This window comes from Tursiops truncatus, chromosome 7 (genome assembly GCF_011762595.2).
Source record: "Tursiops truncatus isolate mTurTru1 chromosome 7, mTurTru1.mat.Y, whole genome shotgun sequence".
In the NCBI taxonomy this organism is placed as follows: Eukaryota; Metazoa; Chordata; class Mammalia; order Artiodactyla; family Delphinidae; genus Tursiops; species Tursiops truncatus.
Window position 1 is genome coordinate 21,816,086 of NC_047040.1, and position 20,586 is coordinate 21,836,671.

At 38.2% G+C, this 20,586-nt stretch overlaps 1 long non-coding RNA gene across 1 annotated transcript; it reads right to left on the reverse strand.

The window, feature by feature from the left end:
* Positions 1–9,184: 9,184 nt before the first annotated feature.
* Positions 9,185–15,646, reverse strand: LOC141279059 (uncharacterized). Its single transcript, XR_012332809.1, has 3 exons — positions 15,354–15,646; positions 10,736–10,834; positions 9,185–9,516 (listed from the first exon to the last, which is right to left on the reverse strand). It is a non-coding gene; the product is annotated as an uncharacterized lncRNA (long non-coding RNA).
* Between the last annotated feature and the right edge of the window lie 4,940 nt (positions 15,647–20,586).

Sequence of the window (20,586 nt, forward strand, 5' to 3'; positions counted from 1 at the left end):
CTGAAATCCTGTAGGGCAACTAGAATTCTTTTTTCAGAAAACATGCATGACTGCCACAGTCAAAGACAGACTTTCTGGTAGGATGATGTATTGGCCTGACCCATTTTCACAGTCCCCACATGCTCATATCACTTCCTGCTGGTCTGTTGGAAATCTCAAGCATTAGGAGAGATTTGGTTATGAAAATTCTTGATTATCTCTCATCTATCAACTTTGTATTTTGATTTGGAAACACATGCCAAAATGTGTTAATTAACTAGACGGGGGGAATTCTTTCACAATATATACAGATATCAAATCACCATGATGCACACTTTAAATATCTTAAAATTTTGTTAATTATACCTCAATAAAGCTGAAATTTAAAAAAAAACAAATAAATGTGATTGGAAAAATTTCTTTGGAAAAAAGAAGAAAGGAAAGGATAGAAGGAAGGGAGGTAGGAAAAAGAAAAAAAAGGAGAGAAAGAAAGAAAAAAAATACATCCAAAAAGATAAGGAAAGGGTTAAAAGATGCTTTACTATTGTGATGGTTAAACAAAGAATTTTTACAATTTTGTGAAGTTGCTGGCTTTCCACGTGGGTTTTTCTGTAATGATTCCTCAAAATTTACAGAGGTAACTGGCAAAAGAGAAACACTTCTGATAAGAAATACAAGGAAGCAAATATAGCAGCCATGTGTAATTCTGATTTCTTTTCAATACGTCATGTGACATTTCTGATTATAAATTGATCAAGATGAGACTTGGTATGAAAAATTTACTATTATGTAATGTAGACGTGTTATTCATAGCAATATGCCAAATGGAAAATGTGAGTGTTTTAACTGGAAAGTGAGTTATTTGGTCTTTCCATTTTGTGTAAGTCTTTAAAGCATAAATTAAAGGCGGAAGATGTATTGTATGGATTCAGGATCTGAAGACCTCTACTGTGCTCCATAAATCTTTCAGCAGCGTGGAAGACAGCGTATTCAACAGGCCAGACGTACACTCTTACCTCTTCCCTAATATTGTTGTTCTACTTTGAGATGATGAGGTTAAAGAAAAATGTACCCTGAAATGGGTATTTCCCACTCTAAATATTCAATATGTCCAGACAGGCCTTATTTTTTTTCTATTCGCAATGCCCTGTGTGTTGCATCATCTTGAAACATTTTTCATTCAGAAAATATTTCAGTCTTTCATGGTTTTGCAGTGTCTGTATGAAAGGGGACTCAGTACTCAGAGAAATGATCTCTTAAATGGCCACTTGAAATGTATTTATTTTCATACCACCTGAATAATTTATGCGGTATATTTTGCTACTCACAGAGAAGGGGAACTCAGAAGGTGATTTTTTAGAGCTAAGAAAGCTGTTTTCCCCCATAAACATCAAGCTAGTACTCAGAATGTCCTTATAAGCAATATAATAAATTAAAAGATGAATATTTAATATATAAGTAGAAATATAAAAACTCACACTTACATTATTGCCGTACACCTTAATGAATAAAAGAACTACAGAGCATGAAACTGAAATGTCAAGATGACGAACCATCCAAAAGGGAAGTAGGTCCGTTGGCCTAGAATGTATAAATTATTTCCACCCTAAACATCAGTACAGGAAACCATACAGCTATTTTAAATTTGAAAGGAGGAATAATTTTCACGTAGCGTATGTGACAGTGACTGTGGCGAATACTAAGTGTTTGTGCTGAACTCTCCCATCCTGTCCCATCCTACGGGTAATTGCCAGAATCACCTTCCTAAAAAGCTCAATCCTGAACGTGTTGAGCCCCAAGTTAAAAATATTAAAATAGTTAAAAACCTTTTTTTTTAGAAATATATACTGAAATCCTTATAGATAAATTGATATTATGACCTAGCTTTGCCTTAAAATAATCTGGGGGCTTGGAAAGGAGGGAGGGAGTGGAGGCATAAATGGAACAAGGCTGGCCATGAGTTGGTCATCATGGAAGATGGGTTCAAGGGGTTTGTTATCAGATACTTTTGTTTGTTTTATAAAGTTTTAAAAAAAAAAAAGACTCAACATTGGCATTCAAATCTCCTATAAGTTGGGCCTAGTGATTTATCTTTCAGGTTTACAGCCAATTTCTCAAGCATCCGAAGCCACGTCAAATCATTGTCGAAATTTTGTCCCTGGGCATATCTTTTCTTAAATCACTGCTTTTGTTCAAGTTGTTTTTCCTTCCTGGAGTGTTCTTCCCTCTTAGCTTTACTTTTTGGACTCCATTTTCTGAGCCCGAGTTCCTTCTTCTGTAAAATGATGGGGTTGGACCAGATAACTTCCAATGTCTCTCCCACCCTATAATTATTGACCACTCGCTTCTAAGGAAAAAGATCTACTTAGGAATAAAGTCTAATAAGCAGAGGACTCTACTAGACACAGACTGAGCTGAAACTTAAGTACAGCAAGATCAAGTGATTGAGGGAATTTTGATAAAATTAAGTTTCCCCCCTTTTGTGTATTTCGCTATTCCTGATTTCTTGGAAACATGATCCCAAAAGAAAGCTGTTCTAAATATTCTCTCAGTTCTACTTAGCAATAGATTAGATGATTTCTTGGAGCGAGTTGTGCCTTAGGAAGAAGGGGTAGTTAGAGACTGAGAATAGATCTTATAACTGGTTGTAGGAATTTGACTAAGGAGTGTGAGACTATGAGACATAAAAAGGAAGAATGACTACAGTGGTTTGGCTTTCCATGTACCATCTGAGCACTGTTCTCCTTATTTAAAATGACTTGGAGGAAACATTTTTGTTTCATGCATTTCCATTATTAAATATTACCTAAAATTATTCAAAGAATAAAAACTCCTAGCAGCCAGTGAATTTAACAAAAGAGCAATTTTGTTTCTTTCTTTAATAAATGTTCTCATTCTGATTATAAAAGTTACACACATTTTAATTGTGGTAGTTTATCATAATTAGAGCAAATTCCCTTTATAATTACTGTTTTCCAAAATGTCCTTAGTGATTAAACCAAATGCCTTTTTGGCATGTACCTCTGCCCTTCTTTGTGAGCACTACCTCTCCTTACCCACCCACCAGGGTGAGCCCCAATGACAGGCATGTTTATGCACTGTGAGCCTGTCTGATGCTAAACACAGTTGATTGGACCAGGAGGTAGAGAGTCTCTCCACCAGGGTTCTGTAATTGGTACTAAAATTAAATAATCAATCTGGATGGTTAATATGGCAATATTAAATCTGTGTTAGAACTCTTTTTGTTGATAGTGACAGAAATGAAAATCTAAATGTGCTTAAACAAAATATAAATAATATATTGGGCTCATTAACTTAGAAGTCCAGAGAGATGATGTTACTGCACGGCTGTTTATAGGTGCCCAAATGACATCTTCAGGGCTGAGTTGAAGCATTTCTGAGTTCTTTTTCTTTGGGTTGTTCTCATTCCCAGGCAGCCTCTTCCCCTACAGAGGAAGTAATCCGCCAGCAGCTTCACACCTATGTTCTACCACTTTAGTAATCCCAAAAGGAAGCACAATTATTAGTTAATTCTATAAAAATTCTTAGGAAAGATTTTCATTGGCCTAGTTTGGATTGTGAGTCCAAGAACCAATAGCAAAGGCTAGAATATGTCCATGCTCTCATTACCCAGACCCAAGTCAAAATCCTACCCTTGAAGTCAGGCATGCCTGAAGACCATGGGCTGAAAGTGGAGAAGGAATGGTTCTTTAGAGGAAAATCCAGGTGCTTTATTTCATTACAAGGTCATATTAGAAAAAAAAGGTGATCATTGATTGGTTAATTGGCTGATGCTAAATTGATCTGTGGATTGACCATCTAGGACCAGTCTTGGATTAGTCAGCTCTTGGATAGGAAATATATAAATGGAAAGTTGTTTGCAGAATGGACTGACTGGGTGGCTATACACCCAGGCTTTCTTGATCTCAATGACTGTGATGTTTTCCCTTTCTTTTGACTGAAGGTTGAGCCTTAATCATTTGTTGTTGGTCATCTTATCTTGGACTGTTTTGGAAAAGAATGACTAAGGCACTTGGGTCAATCCAATGATGGTGAAAAAGCATACACAGGGTTCCTTCCTAGTCAAGCTGAATATTCAAACTCAGTTTACCAAGTTCCCCGGGGTGGGCCTCATGTATCAGGAATAATCCTGCTTCTCCAGTGTAGCATGGTGGCCTAGCGGTCCAGTGTACCTTGTTGGTTTGTTTGCTTGTTGCTGTGGTCTGAATGTTTATGTTCCCCCAAAATTCATATGTTGACATACCAATGCCAAATGTGATGGTATGGGGCCTTTGAGAGGTGATTAGGTCATTAATGCCCTTATAAATGAAACCTGAGGGAGCTCCCTAGCCCCTTCTACCATGTAAGGACACAACAAGGAGATAGCAGTCTGCATTCCAGAAGGGGGCCTTCAACAGAATCCAACCACGCTGCCACCTGATCTTGACTTGCAGCCTCCAGAACTGTGAGAAATAAATTCTTTTGTTTATAAGTCATCCAGGCTGTGGTATTTTGTTATAACAGCCTGAATGGACTAGACACTTGTTTACATATCTTTGAAGAAAATGAAATTTACACAGACGTGGTATTTGCCAACAGGCAGAATATATGGATTGTCTCTAGTCCCAGTCACTGTCCAAAGAAGCAGATATAATCAGTTTCTCATTTCTACAAAATAAAAACTTTTTATTGGCAAATTTGAAATAATTTAAAATGAATAGACTTCCCCTCTTTAACAATTATAAAAATTCAATTTAATTCATTCAAAGTGAAGCTTCATCTATGAATCTTTTGATCACTTGGCCTAGCTCAATTTCCTTCCGCTTCCTTTTTCTTCCATCTTCCTTTCCTCCAATAATAATAATAATAATAATAATAATAATAATAATAATAATGTTACTCATTGAGCAATTACTTTGCACCAGGCACTGTGCTAAATGTTTTTCATGGATTATCTCATTTAATCCACTCAATAAGGTAGGCTATTGAAGACAATGCTTGTTTTGCAGAAGCACAGAGAGGCTAAGAAACTTTGTCCAATGTCATAAAATTCATGATTAAGCATGGCATTGAACCTAAACAGTTTGATTCTCAAGACCACACCTTTGGCCATGGCACTGCACAACTTTTCACAGCATTTTTCGTCTATACCACTTATCCACAACACAGTGCCTGGCACATAGTAAGCACAAAGATAAACACTGTGTAAGTGTAAGGCATACAGTGTAATGACTTGATACATGTATATATTGCAAAATAAGATTGATTTTATCATAACATTTCCCAACTATTTTTAATACTAATTCATAAAATAATGGGTATTATTTAATAATTTAAAATAAAACTAAGATTAAAATTGAAGTGTATTAGAACATTAACTACATTTAATGCATAGAAAAATCCTTTAAGGTTTTGCAAATACACCCCATCCTTTCATGGGCATCTTGTACCTAAAATTATTTGAAATGTCCCAGGTCATGGATAACACAATTCGGCAATTGAGGATTTTCCAACCAAGACATTTGGGGTCATGTTTAATATACGTGGTAGACAGAATTCTAAAATGCCCCCACCCCCCATATTTCCCACTCTAATATGATGAGCTATCAAGACCTGATTAGTTATGTTTAGATGGCAAAAGGGATTTTGCAGATGTAATTAAGGTTATTGATCAATTGACTTTGAGTTAATCAAAAAGAAGATATCTGGGCAGGTCTAATTGATCACACGAGTCCTTAAAAGAGAGAGTTTTCTCAGGCTGGTGGCAGAAGAAGTCAGAAAGATTTGAAGCACAAGGATCCAACACACCATTGCTGGCTTGAAGATGAAGGGGGTAACATCCAAGGACTCGGGAGCATCTTCTAGTTTTTGAGAACAACCCCTGGTAACAACCAAAAGGAAGTGAATTCTTTCAACAATCTGCCTGGACTTGGAAGCAGATTCTCCTCCAGAACGTTCAGAAAAGATCCCCACCCCATGGTGATTTGGGGCTTGTGAGATCCTAATCAGAGAGTCCAGTTGAGCCCACCCAGACTTCTGATCTATTGAACTGTGAGATAATAAATAAGTGTATTTTTTTCTTTTTTTTTTTTTTTTTTTGCTGTACACGGGCCTCTCACTGTTGTGGCCTCTCCCGTTGCGGAGCACAGGCTCTGGACGCACAGGCTCAGCGGCCATGGCTCACGGGCCCAGCCGCTCTGCGGCATGTGGGATCTTCCCGGACCGGGGCACGAACCCGTGTCCCCTGCATCGGCAGGCGGACTATCAACCACTGCGCCGCCAGGGAAGCCCAATAAGTGTAATTTTAAGCTGTTAAATCTGTGGCAGTTTGCGACACAGAAATAGAAAACGAATGCAGATTTTTACTGATTGACCCATATGAAGTTGCCAATATTCACTGTTTTTGCTCTACAATGATTTCATTTTGTTCAGCCTAATATTATTTGGATGTGTTCCATTTAATATTATTTGGTTGATAGGTTCTTACAGCCTTGACATCTTAGGAAGACAGCAAAAACCAATGTTCACAAACTTTACTCACTCCCTTGTTCTTTACTCCCCCAAATGCACACACCAAAAAATGTATTAATATATATGTTGATCATTTTATGAGTCCTATACCAGAGAAAATGTCTCCAACCTTTAATCAAGTTGTTTCTAACTGCTTCTGTTACCAATTATGAGCCATATTATACCTAGTGTCTGTTCTCAGATGTGATCTAAAGTGTTTGAGGTCAGAAAGTTTGTCTTTATTTCCTATACAATTTTTGGTACATACTCTCTTAACAAATAAGCAATGCAATGTTCAGGTTTACAATGATGGCTCTTTGATGTGTAAAGTTTGTCTGATCCAGTTATGCAGAGTGATATGCAGGGTTTTGTTTTGGCATGACCACTGGGGAGAAAAGATGTTTTACAGTTTACACCATAGATTGAGACTTTTAACGTTTTTTTTCTTCAAAGTAAAAGGGTCGAGGAGTGTAGAAGTTCCCACCCACGCACTGAAACAGAATGCTGAGGGGAGAGCTGATGACTGAGCTGAGAATTCAGCGAGCCATCCTTTCAAAACAGCTCCTGAAAGCATTTGAGAACACAAATGGGCAGAGGAATCTTCAGCGGCATAAAGAATCCAGCAATCATGTTTTCATTACAAAACAAGTATTTTCCTTTACCACTTATATATGTAGCCCAAAAGACACAAAAGTGAACTCAGTGCAAGTAGGTGCAATGTTTTGATTCCACCCAGAGGGTGTTGAGACAGAGTAAAGACCGAACAGCTCCTCCTGGCTGTCATTGCGTGTGGCGTTTATTATCGAATCAGGAAATATGTTTCTAGTGAAGCCCAGCTCTAAGATGGAATGAAGAACTTAATGGTCATGCATCCTGACCATTGTGTGACTCAATGTTGCTTCATCCATCCAGATAAAAAGAAGCTGTGATTAATTTATAAACTATGGCCAATTCACTAGAATCCATGCTTCTAAACCCTCAAATTCTTAGGACCATGCTTCCAAATCAATACTGTCCATTCTATGGGCAGCTTTTTTTTTTTCTTACTGAGTTTCCTCTTATAAATTTTAGAATGAGCCAAGTAATTTTACCAAGATCACTTACAATATTGCTTCAGGAATAATATTTTCAGAACAAGCAAAGGAACACTAATAGAATAAGACCCTTCATACACACAAGGATCCTTTTAAAATACCTTTAGAAAATAGATATGGTTCTCAATACCTTAATTTGTAAAGAAATTATTTCACATGGTCCCCTTCTTCCTTATTTTAAATGTTTCTGATTCTTTTCTATTATTATAAGCAGAGATATGCTGAGTAGTTTTAGTGTATTTTATTAACTAATATAAAAGAAAAAGAAACTTTGAAAGGGCTTAGCTCTTATAGAATATAACTGAAAGAGAACTTGGAAATCAAGTTCAATAAAACCCAGTACAATACAACCATGAATGAGTCTCCTACAAGTACCATAATCAAGTGACTGAACAGCCTTTGTTTTATTACTGCAGCCCATTTCAGTCTTGGATAGCTTTTACTATTAGAAAGTTTCTCTTTGTGTTGAAATAAAATCTGCCTCCCTATAATTTCCGTTTATTGCCGTAAAAGTCAAACTGTACTTAAGATTGTAGTTATTCTGTTCTTATCTTACTAGTTATTATTTAATTATACGTCTTTATCTGGTCACCGTGAAAATTCTGCTAACATACTCATTGAATCAAACTACCTTCTACACTGTACATCAGTATATATTTCCACTGAAGCAATTTCCACAAGTAAGATTTTACGTTCCAAGTGGCATGGTCCTAAACTTTGCCTCAGAAGGCATTTCATTACTGAAATTCATTCAAATCCATTTCTGAAGTGTCTTCTAAAACACTCACATGAACTCATATTATGACAATGAATTAAAGCTCCTTTGAGGTCATGTTTTTTTTAATTCTTCCAAATAGAAATGTTAAAGCTCAAATGTCAAAGTAAGCAATAGTAATACTAACACAGTTAATATCAAAGATAAATGTTAAACACATGCATACGTTTCTTTGCAAAGAACATCTGCAAATGTATAACCAAGAGTGGTTTCATTATAGAAAAATCTGCTTGAAAAGTTGTATCAAATTATTTTACATGCCATATCTTGGCATTTTCTAAGATCTAAAAAATTTCACAAAGGTTTATTTCTAGAGAATATAGCTAGTAATGATTATGACTTTAGATTAAGAAAGGGGGGGCTTCCCTGGTGGCACAGTGGTTGAGAATCTGCCTGCTAATGCAGGGGACATGGGTTCGAGCCCTGGTCTGGGAGGATCCCGCATGCCGTGGAGCGACTGGGCCCGTGAGCCACAACTACTGAGCCTGCGCGTCTGGAGCCTGTGCTCCGCAACAAGAGAGGCTGTGATAGTGAGAGGCCCGCGCACCGAGATGAAGAGTGGCCCCCGCTTGCCACAACTAGAGAAAGCCCTCGCACAGAAACGAAGACCCAACACAGCCAAAAATAAATAAATAAACAAATGTGGGGTTTTAAAAAAAAAGAGAAAGGGGACATCTTTACTCTGTACCTAATGATTTTCCACAAGCACAGTCCTGGTAACTCTCTTTGACAGTTTTCTCATTTTGTCTCTCCTCTGGAGAAATGAAGTGACTTACTGAATTTGTAAATTTGGTAAGAAGAACCAGATAAGGTTGTGTTCCATTTTTCTCCCCTAAGCATGGAGCCTGGCCATTGAAATCTTTATTGCTTCTCTGCTCTTCCATGCAGTTGACCTTGCTGGGGCTGTCACATGCCCTGTGTGGGTCACTCCAGTCCAACGGGACCTATAACAGGCAAATGAGACTCCCTAATTCTGGGCACAGTTAGCAGACTTACCTGACTCTCATACTGAATCACTTCCTTCATCTTTGCCCCCATCATTCATCTGTTTAGAACTCAGGCAGGGAAGAGATGGCTATTTTATGAGCTGTACTTCCCACCTCCAGGGATTCCAAATGTGGGACATGATGAAGTAGAGTAACAAAGATCCTTGGATTACTTAAACAGAGAGGAGAAACAGTATTTTTATTCTTGCAAGATGTAAAACTTCAGCTCTTTGTCTTTTCTTTTACTTAGAAACAAAAGCAAGTTGAGGATGTATAGTATTCCATGCCAAAATGTATGTTCTAATATTCTGACATATGCAAAATGCGTGCATGAATACTTAGCAGGTGTAATTTTGTCATTATTATTTTATATTCAGATATCTTTAAGTGACATTTAAAAATTGTAAATTGGCAAGAGCTATTTTATAATCATAAAAGTTTTCACCCAAGGAGTAATCTAATTCAACATTTCTGTTTTACAAATAAGAAAACTGAGGCACAAAGAGATAGCAAGGTCACACAAATATATGACCAGAGTGTAATCACATAAAAATGCTAATTGATAAATATCATGAAACCAAAAGTCATAAATGCCACTCTGTAGACCACTTATGCATGTTTGCAATATGCTAATGACATAGGCAGCTAGAATTTTATCCAGTTTTTATAAAGGAGGATGATTAAGTTATAAAAATAAATACTTTTCCTGCAATCATAAGGCAAATCAAGAATAAAAGTAATAAATAACCTAATTTGTATCAGTGCTTCCTATACCAGATTATACATATTTAGCATCTGACAGTAATTATACACTGAGATGTTAGAAAATGTTGGGTTACTTTTCAATACAAAATCATATTTTTCTTAGAATAACAAGGAAAGTTGACTAGACTGTAGTACTACACATTCTTAATCATATTCCTGTGTAGCTAAAAATGAAAATAGTTAAAGCAAGTATCTATAAATTACGTATAATAATTGCCCTTCTAAGAGCTCTTTTGTGTTGTAATGTTAATGACAGCTTGTAACTTGATTTTTGCACAGTGCAGTAAGCTCTCCCATCTCACTTTCCACTGCATCCTCATTTTTGTCGTGAACGCGAAATAGTGTCCACATTTCCTCTCATATTGTTTTATGCGCTAAGTGGTCATTTGACCCTTAATGTCTTCTTTCATATCAGCAACTCTGACAGGAGAGCTTTCTTTGAAGTTTGCTGCTTAGGCAAAAGTCCAATATTGAACCAATAGAAAGCATAAAAACGAATCATGAAAATGGACAAGTCATTTGGCAGAATGGCCAAAAAGAATACAGCTTTACAAATCAAAACAAATTGAGGGTCTAAAATCCCTGGTTGAACAAACCCTTCTATGTGACCATGAGAACTGACTTACCCCAGGAATTGTCACCTCTGGCTTGTGGGTACTTCATCATCTAACCTCCCAACAGGTATTGTTTGAGCATCTGTCATGTGTTCCATGCAGTGTTCCATGCTTGGAAGGTGAATACAAAAGAAATGTAAGGATGATCCCTGCCCTTAGGGGGCTTATACTTTAGTTCCAGAAAGATAAAACCAAACAGCTGAAACAAGCAGACTACAATTTCAATGGAAATTGAAACCCCTATACCAGGGGTCAGCAGACCTTTCCCTAAAGGGACAAACAGTAAATATTTTCAGTTTTGTGATCCATATCGTCTCTGTCAGTACATAACTCTGCCGAAAGTGGAAGCAGCCATAGATAATATGGAAAAATATGGGTATGGAGGTATTACAAAATAATTTATAAACACTGAAAGTTGAATTTCATATAATTTTCTATCATAAAATATTATACTTTTGACTTGTTTCAACAATTAAAAAAAAAAATCTAAAAACAGTTCTTTCTCACAGCCTACCCCAAAACAAAACGCAGGCTAGATTTGGCTCCTAAGTTTGCTGATCTCTGGGTTAGGGTTATCTTAAAACATAGAGGAATTTAGAATTGATGCATTGAAAGGCATGCACATTTTGTTTCTAGTGTCCATTTAATTTTACTTAATGTAATATATCTGAGGTATAATTTTGTACATTTTTCATAGATGTACATTAGATCATTAACACATTCTGGAAATAACTGCTAGTCCTCCTTTCTGATTTCTGATCTAGAAATCGAGCTCTAGGTTCACGTGCTTCAGTAGTTGTGGCATGTGGGCTCAGTAGTTGTGGTGCACAGGCTTAGCTGCTACACGGCATGTGGGATCTTCCCAGACCAGGGATCAAACCCGTGTCCCCTGCATTGGCAGGCGGATTCTTAACAACTGCTCCACCAGGGAAGCCCCTCTACCATAATTTTTAATAACATCAATATTCAGAATTTCTTCCTGTAATCTTCTCTTTTTTTTTTTTTTATTTCTGAGAGTTATTTCTTGCTCTCTGAATACCCACACACATATAGATGACTACTCTTGTTGTACCCTTGCGGTATCTTCTTTCTCTCTATAGTCACTGATTTGCCAGATTTAATTTGCTTTAGTTTTTCGTTTTCTTCTATTCTTTCTATTGCCCTTATTCAAATCTTTCTGTTTTGTTTTCTATAAGTCCATTTTGATCTTTCTTCAAGACAGAGGCTTTCCTCAACTGCTTGATGATTGTGGGCTGTCCATTCATATCTGAGGTTGAGGCACCGATCTCAAGGTCTGATTGGAAATTCTGTGCACCTGGTGAAGCTTATTGACTGAGTGGCATCAGTGTAGGTGCTTGGGTTTGGGATCCAGCTATTTCATTACACTACAGATCATTCTCTCCAAAGAAACTAAATCCAGAAGGAAGTTCTCCAATCTGCCACATGGGGATTAAACATGTAGACTTTCACTCAATCCTCCTGTTTTCAGCTGTGCTTCACCTCTACACCTTCCTACAATATGTTTAGGATTTGTCTGGTTCCATCTATCCAGACAGTAAAATTCCTGGCTCTTACCTGGACAAAGTGAGGGAGGGGTGGAGCAGTCCTTGCCTGGGTAGAACAGGGGAGGGATTAAAGATGGTGTCTGGTTGCTTCTTATATAGAGACTTTCAAACACTTCTCAGCCCCACTTTTCTTTCCCACCGTCAGAGGTACCCGGTACCTCCCACTGTTGTGCTTTTTAAGGTTTCTAGAATGTGAATCAACTTGCTTCTTATTGGCTTCTTCTGTGACCTCAGTCATTACTTCTCTGTCTGCTTTCCTTCTTCCAGAGTTTTGTTGATATTTCTTATCTTCTGTCTTCTTTCTTATTCTCTTCATTCTTGTGGTTTTTTACTGTTGTTTTCTCTGAACTATCATATCAGTGTGGTTTCAGGAGAGTGTAGAGGAAATGCATATGCTTTGTTTTCTTTGTTTTAGTAATGTGCATTTTGAGGGTTACCAAAATGCCCTTTGAAAACAATGCATCAATTTACATTTCTAAAATCTGTGCACATGTATACCTTTTTGCAATGAACACACTTGCCAATAGTATGTAAATCAGATTGTTTCATCTCTGCCAATTTGCTACTAAATTTTACATTCTTTAAGAGTGACACCTCCATAGACGCAAGAGGGAAGAGATATGGGAACATATGTATGTGTATAACTGATTCACTTTGTTATAAAGCAGAAACTAACACACCATTGTAAAGCAATTATACTCCAATAAAGATGCAAAAAAAAAAAAAAAAAGAGTGAGACCTCTGTCTACCTGTCTTTGTTTCCTACGTGCAATGTTTGGCACAGAAACGTCTGCAGGAAAGAGCATGGACCGAAGAGTCAACATCACAGCCCTTCATCTGACTAGGAGTGTGCCTTTGGTCATGTTATGTTATGGCTCTAGGGCTCCATATATTAATCTGAACTCATTGCTACACTCTTCTTAGCACTAATACTCTAGCTGCATGCATTAGTGTGCTAGGGCTGCAGTAACAAAGCCCAACTAACTGGGTGGCTTAAACAACAGATATGTATCATCTCACAGTTCTGGAGGATAGAAGTCTGAGATAAAGGTGTCAGCAGGGTTGGTTCCTTCTGATGGCTGTGAGGGAAGCATCTGTCCCATGCCCCTCCTCTAGCTTCTGGTAGGTTGATGGCAATCGTTGGCATTCCTTGGATTGTACATACATCACCCTGATCGCTGCCTTTATTTCCACACGGCATTCTCCTGTGCATGTCTGTCTGAATTTTCCCATTTTACAAAGACACCAGTCATAATGGATTACGGCCCACCCTAATGATCATGTTTTAACTTGGTTGCCTCTGTAAAGGTTCTATCTTCAAGTAAGGGCACATTCTGAGGAACTTGGGGTTAGGACTTCAACATATGAATTTGGTGGGGGGGACACAATTCTACCCATAACAGAGCTCTTAACAGATGCTCAAAATATCTGATGGATAACCTGAATTTATTATTTCTAAATAAATGGAGAATATCAGGAGAGTTTAGCATAGAAGCTGAATTCTGTGTGTGTATATGGAGGGCCAGGAAAAGAAATAAAAATGGAAGCAGACTTACAAATAGCAGGGCAAAACCGATAAACAAAACCCATGCAGTCACCAGGAACAGAGTAGTTCAACAACTGGGCATCTAAGGAAGACAGTGACAGGTCCTGTATATTGGTTAATGTGACAGATAGGCCTGCTGTCACAAAGATGATCAACAGCTCAGGGGCTTAAAGAATAAAGGAGTGCATTTCTTTCTTTTTTTAAATTAATTGATTAATTTATTTATTTTTGGCTGTGTTGGGTCTTCATTACTCTGTGCGGGCTTTCTCGTTGCTGTGCGCAAGCTTTCTCTAGTTGTCGCAAGCAGGGGCTACTCTTCCTTGCAGTGCATTCTCATTGTGGTGGCTTCTCTTGTTGCGGAGCACAGGCTCTAGGCTCACGGGCTTCAGTAGTTGTGGCACGCAGGCTCAGTAGTTGTGGCACATGGGCTTTGTTGCTCCACAGCATGTGGGATCTTCCCAGACCAGGGCTCGAACCCGTGTCCCCTGCATTGACAGGCAGATTCTTAACCACTGCACCACCAGGGAAGTCCAGGAGTGTACTTCTTTCTCATGCAATAGTCCCAGGGTCAAAGGTCTAGGTCAGTGGAGAAGCTGTGTTCTTCATGATGATTCAGGACCCGGGCTTTTTCTAAGACATTTTTATCATTTTCTTGGTAAAAGCTGGGTGCTTTCCATGTCTGCATTTCAGCTGGTGGGAAGGAATAAAAAAATCTGGAGCAGGCATGCTGAATGAATTAAGTCCCAGACAGAGTAGGGAGACATCACTTCTCACATTCCACTGATGAGAACTGTTTCCACTGCTATGCCTAACAGCAAGGGGGCCTGTAAAATGTGGTCTAGTTATGCACAATGGGACTAACTGTGGAAGAAAAGCATGGATCTTGGTGGACAACCAGCAGTCTCCACAATACTCCTTAAAGAACTTCAAAGGACAGAAAAAAAAAGTCTTCCTTCTAGGACTAAATTCAGTGCTTACTATCAAAGAGTATATAGTGCTATTGGGGAGAAAAGAATCAGTGTAAATTTCTTTCAATGGGCTATAATAATATGCCAGTCGCTGTGGAAAAGAATATAAGTGTAATCAAAATGAGGAGGAGAGGGCTTCCCTGGTGGCACGGTGGTTGAGAGTCCGCCTGCCGATGCAGGGGACACGGGTTCGTGCCCCGGTCGGGGAAGATCCCACATGCCGTGGAGCGGCTGGGCCCGTGTGCCATGACCGCTGAGCCTGCGCGTCCGGAGCCTGTGCTCTGCGACAGGAGAGCCCACAACAGTGAGAGGCCCGCGTACCACAAAGAAAAAAAAAAATGAGGAGGAGAAAATATCAGATTGGGTCAAAATAATCAGAGACCTATAATCATTACTATCGTCACTAATAACCGTCATCTTTCTGTTGGTTTTCTCACTTGCACGTGGGGATAGCCATCATCATCAGTAACAACTTCACACAGAACACAATTTATATCACCTTAGTTAGGTACTACTTATGTAAAATGATAATAGATCCCATAATTACCTACCAATTAACTTAATAATCATTTAGTTCAACACCTGGAGAAGCTGTGGTTCTAGCCTTTGTTTCCTGTGGTGTCTTCTTTCCCTTAAGGATTCAAGCTTAAACTTTCCTCCAGCTTCATTCTTTGACATCATGTTCCAAGAGAAATAAAATTTGTTCTCAAAGAGCAGACAGGTAGAAAAGGATATAATAAGCTAAAAGGAAATATTACAACAATAGTCAAAAAGTTATGTAACAAAAAATGGTCAAAAGTAATACTTTTATTGGGCACAAAATAAGAGACACAAAACCAGCTGTCTAAAATATATACAGAAATTCCAAGTTGTATTTGAAGTAAGGTGTCAGAGGATAGGATTTTTTCGAATTGTTGGTTAGTATATTTAAAATCTCTGAAAACTGAAAGGGATTCTTGCTTCCAGCTAAGACAGAGTAATAGGGAGCAAACTTACTGTCTCACTTGAAACAACCAAAGAGAGGGGGAGAGAGAGAGAGAGAGAGAGAGAGAGAGAGAAACCTCTGGAAAAAGTATATAAAACCATGGTCTTCAAGACACTGGATATCAGCCAACAAGGGATGATGATCTTTGAGAGACACAAAACAAATGAGATAAGAAAAATTTGATAAACTGTACTTAATCAAAATAAAAAACTTTGGGGCTTCCCTGGTGGCGCAGTGGTTGAGAGTCCGCCTGCCGATGCAGGGGACACGGGTTCATGCCCCGGTCCGGGAAGATCCCACATGCCGCAGAGCGGCTGGGCCCGTGAGCCATGGCCGCTGAGCCTGCGCATCCAGAGCCTGTGCTCCGCAATGGGAGAGGCCGCAACAGTGAGAGGCCGCGTACCGCAAAAAAACAAAAACAAAAATAGAAATAGAAAACTTTGCACCTCAAAGAAGACACAATTGGGGAAAAAAGACAAGCTACACACTGGGAGAAATATTTTCAAAGCAAGTATCTGATAAACAACTTGTATCTATAGAATGTATAGCATTTTCAAAAAAACTCTATATAAAACAAATAGCCAACTAAAAAACAAGGAAAAGACTCGAACAGCCACTTCACAAAAGGAGATACACAAACGGCAAAATGCACATGAAAAGATGTCTAACATCACTAGTCACTAAGTAAATGCAAATGAAAACCACAAAGAGAAGTCACTATACACCTAGCAATATGGCTAAAATTAAAAACACTGATCAAACTAAGTGCTGACAGGATGTTAAGTAACTGGACTCCTCATACATTGCTGGTGGGGAAGTAAAATGGTACAACTTTTTAGGAAAACCGTTCTGCATTTTCTTAAAAATGTTAAAAAAAATCTACTATTTTATGATCCAACTATTCCATTCCTAGACATTTACCCAAGAGAAAAGAAAGTATATGTCCATGCAAAGACTTGTACACAATTTTTATTGTAGCTTTGTTTCTAGTCACCAAAAACTGGCAACTACTCAAATCAGCAGATGAATGGATAAAGGTATTGTGGTATAGCCAATGGAATACTACTCAGTAATGAAAAGAATGAACTATTGATACTAGCAACAGTGTAGGTGAATCTCAAAATAATTATTCTGAGTGAAAGTCAGTACAAATGAGTATATACTGTGTGGTTCCAATTATATAAAGCTCTAGAAAGTGCAAACTAACCCATAGTGACAGGAAACAGATGAGTGGTTGCCTGGGGATAGGCAAATCAGGAGGGAGGGATTGCCAAAGGGTGCAAAGAAACTCTGGGGGGCAATGGATATTGTTCACTCTCTTAATAGTGGTGATCAGTTCTTGAGTGTGTGTGTGTGTGTATATATACATATATATATATATATCAACGTGTATCAAATTGCATACTTTAAGTTTGTGCAGTTTATTATATGTCAACTATACCTCAATGAAGCTGCTTAAAAAAATTGGAAGAAAACAATATATCCATGTTTTTAAATTTTTTAAATTGTCTCTTATAATTTGGGAACAAACAGGATCACAATTTGCCATAATTTTCAAATCAGTTCTCTAAGTTGTAACTTTAAACAATTCTCATTAGTCTCTAATTAAAAACCAAATTTTAAAAAGAAGAGACAATTAAAGGACAAAGATTTTCATGAGTAAAGGAAAATACTTTTGAATTTGATATATCGTGTACCTATGTTGAAAAACTCGGTTCTGGAGTTTTTCAGAACTGGAGCTTCAGAAAACCGCCTGGCAAGAGCTGTTCATCCAGAACACTATTCCTCCCCATTTCTTTTTAGTTATTATTCCCACCTCCAAGAAGAACTAAATCTAATTTAAATTCTACCTGATGAGATAAATTAACAACTAAGGAATAAGATTTTATCAGGTAGGGTTGGTAGGCTTTTTTTTTTTTCTCTCCCCTCCCCCGCTTCCACCCCCACCCCCCACCCCCACCCCCCCCCACCCCCACCACCAACAACCAATTTTCCCCTCTTGAGGGCAATATGGCTCCCACTGAGCATGCATGTTTTACACAGAGGCAGCTGCCACCAGAACTGTAGCCCTAAAGCCAGGCTTCGGAATAAGCACCCTGGCCTCTTTGGGCTCCTCCCCTGCAGCAGGGAGAGGAGTCTGCCAAACAGTCCAAGGGGTCAGCCCCGGATGCAGAGCAAGGCAGTGAAGAACACAGCATGAAGACCTGGGGGAAGAAAAAAAGTAACCGCCATTGAATTTGTTCAGATTTCTTATAACTTAAATGGGGCAAAATCTTTGGGGGAAGCCTCGTATGTCTTGGTAAGGAACATGAATTTTGTGTCTAGACTTTAAGTTCCAGCTTTGTCCCTCTTTCGTTGAAAAAGCTTAAGGACCATCTTTAAGCTTTCTGAGTCTCAGAGAGTAAAATGGGGCTATGGATATTTATTTCTGGCAGTTGCTTTGAGCATAAACTAAAATAACATATGCAGAGCGCTTAGTGATATGGCTGGCTGGATAAATAATCATTAACTGTAAATTTGAGTGTTTATCATCTGTCCTTCTTTCCTTTCATTCAAAAGTGTCAAGACAGAGACTCTGCCCCATCAAGCTTGTGGTCTAGTCCAGGGTCAGAGGTAGCAATCAAAGTACCAAAACAAAACAGGTTGTTTGAAGGACATTGTTTCGCAAAAGAATGGCCCTGGATACAACAGGGGAAAACTGGTAACATGTCAGTTAGCAGAGTTCTGTGTGACATCTTCTGAATACATTAGTCTCATGTTGAAAAAGTCATTCACAAAATCCTTTAGCCAATTGCTTTGCTCGTATTTTTATTCCAGAGGGAGATCATTAAGTGATACTACAATTTCTACAAGGCTGGTGATTCAGAAAGCTCCATTCTAGCTATTTTTCTAAGCCTTGTAGCCTCATCTGTAAGAGTGAGAGGATAATAGTACTTCCCTCAGAGGGTGCTTGATGGTTGAATGAAAAACTGAATATAAAGTACTTGGTACTGGGTCTGGCTCAGAGAAAGTACTTAGTAAAATCTAGCTGTTTAGATGTATTTCTCCACAGGTACTGAAACCTTTATGACCTTGTTCAGGTGCTGATGCATGCCTTAATTTTTCATGTTTAACGTAGTAATGATTTGAAATATCCATTCCATCTCAGTAAAATTTTTACAGCTAATGAGAGACTATATCAAATTTATCAAGAAAATAGTTTGGCTTAAATTTAGGGATAGTTGTAATTATGCTTTTATTGCTATAATTCAGTTGAATATGTCCTTAATTTTTAATAACGAATTAATCAACAGAAAGAGTGTCTATTGGCCACCTATATCACAGTAGTCTATTGTTAGTATAAAAGTTTACTTAAGAGATAATGTTTATGGTTGTTTTTAAGCACCTGATGCAACCTTCAAAGTTAGCTGCATATAAGATGCTTAAAGTATGTGAATGTAAAAAGATAGAAAATAATTTAAATCCCAAAAATCTTTTAAGTTTTCAAAAAAATTTTCAGCCTTTCAAAATAAACTTTTAAAGCCACCTACATAAAATAAAGCAAGATTGGAAAAAGGAGCAACAGCACACAGAAATAAAAATTTTCTAAGAAACTACTACCTATCTTGGAAAGCTGAAATGTTCTATAATAGAGTTCTGGGTGAGCGGTCCAGCTACCCAGTAGTTTGTTCCACTTTACTAGAAGAATAAGACTCCTTTGCAAAGCCTTTTGGGAGTTACATCACTCTAATGAGAAAAAGCACTTCTGTTAAAAAACAAAGGACACCGATTAAGGCTTTTAAAAGTGCTGATTAAATAATAAACTAACTTAAACTATAAACAAAATGCTGATTAAGTGAAAACTGGCTAGCTTTCAAGGCATAATTTAAAGCCCTTATCAAGGATTTTTTTTTCCCCTGGTTGCAAGGCCCTGTCAATTCTAGACAACTGTCCAGACATTCCACCCATGAGGGCTGTCCATGGGGCAGTTTATTTTTCCTTCTAGCACCTGTGCTTAATGAGTAGCGGTTTTGCAAGCTCGGCTGTTTTCAAGGGAAGATAGGAAGGATTTCATGCCCCCCAAATAAAATCAAGATAAGAAACAAAACTACTGTAATTTATCTCCATTCAACCTACCCACAGAAGACCATGAAATAGTAAAAGACACTGCAGGCCCTTAAGGCAGAAAGTTCCAAAGTTCACCTAATCAATGGCCTCGCCTCCAACAGAACTGAAAGAGATTAAGAACAGGATAAAAGCCCAAGGTTTTCAGGAAAAACAGCCCACCTTCATTTAAATGTAACCCTTGGGGTCAAGAAGTTACTTTGTATCAGGGATGAGATTTTTTGTTTTTCAATAGGCAAGAGATTTGACTAGGACAGTTATTGTCTCTCATGTGTGTATTCCTCTTAAAGAAAAGCCATTCTTCACTTAGAAACAAAACTGGCTTTTCAAACTTATCCCTTAAGTTGTTTTGATTTCAATCCTTTCTAAATGACTGGCTCCGATAAATTTGTTTTGTGCTTAACCATAATTTCAACAAATGAAGTCAATTCACTTCAGATTTCCATAATTGCACATGCTCCTCATTAACCTTCTCCAGTAACAAAACATCCAAATAACACCCCCAAACTCACAAATATATGTGCTCCTTTTTGTTACTGAACTTTTTTTTTTTTTTTTTTTTTGTGCGGTACGCGGGGGCCTCTCACTGTTGTGTCCTCTCCCGTTGTGGAGCACAGGCTCCGGACGCGCAGGCTCCGGACGCACAGGCTCAGCGGCCATGGCTCACGGGCCCAGCCGATCCGCGGCATGTGGGA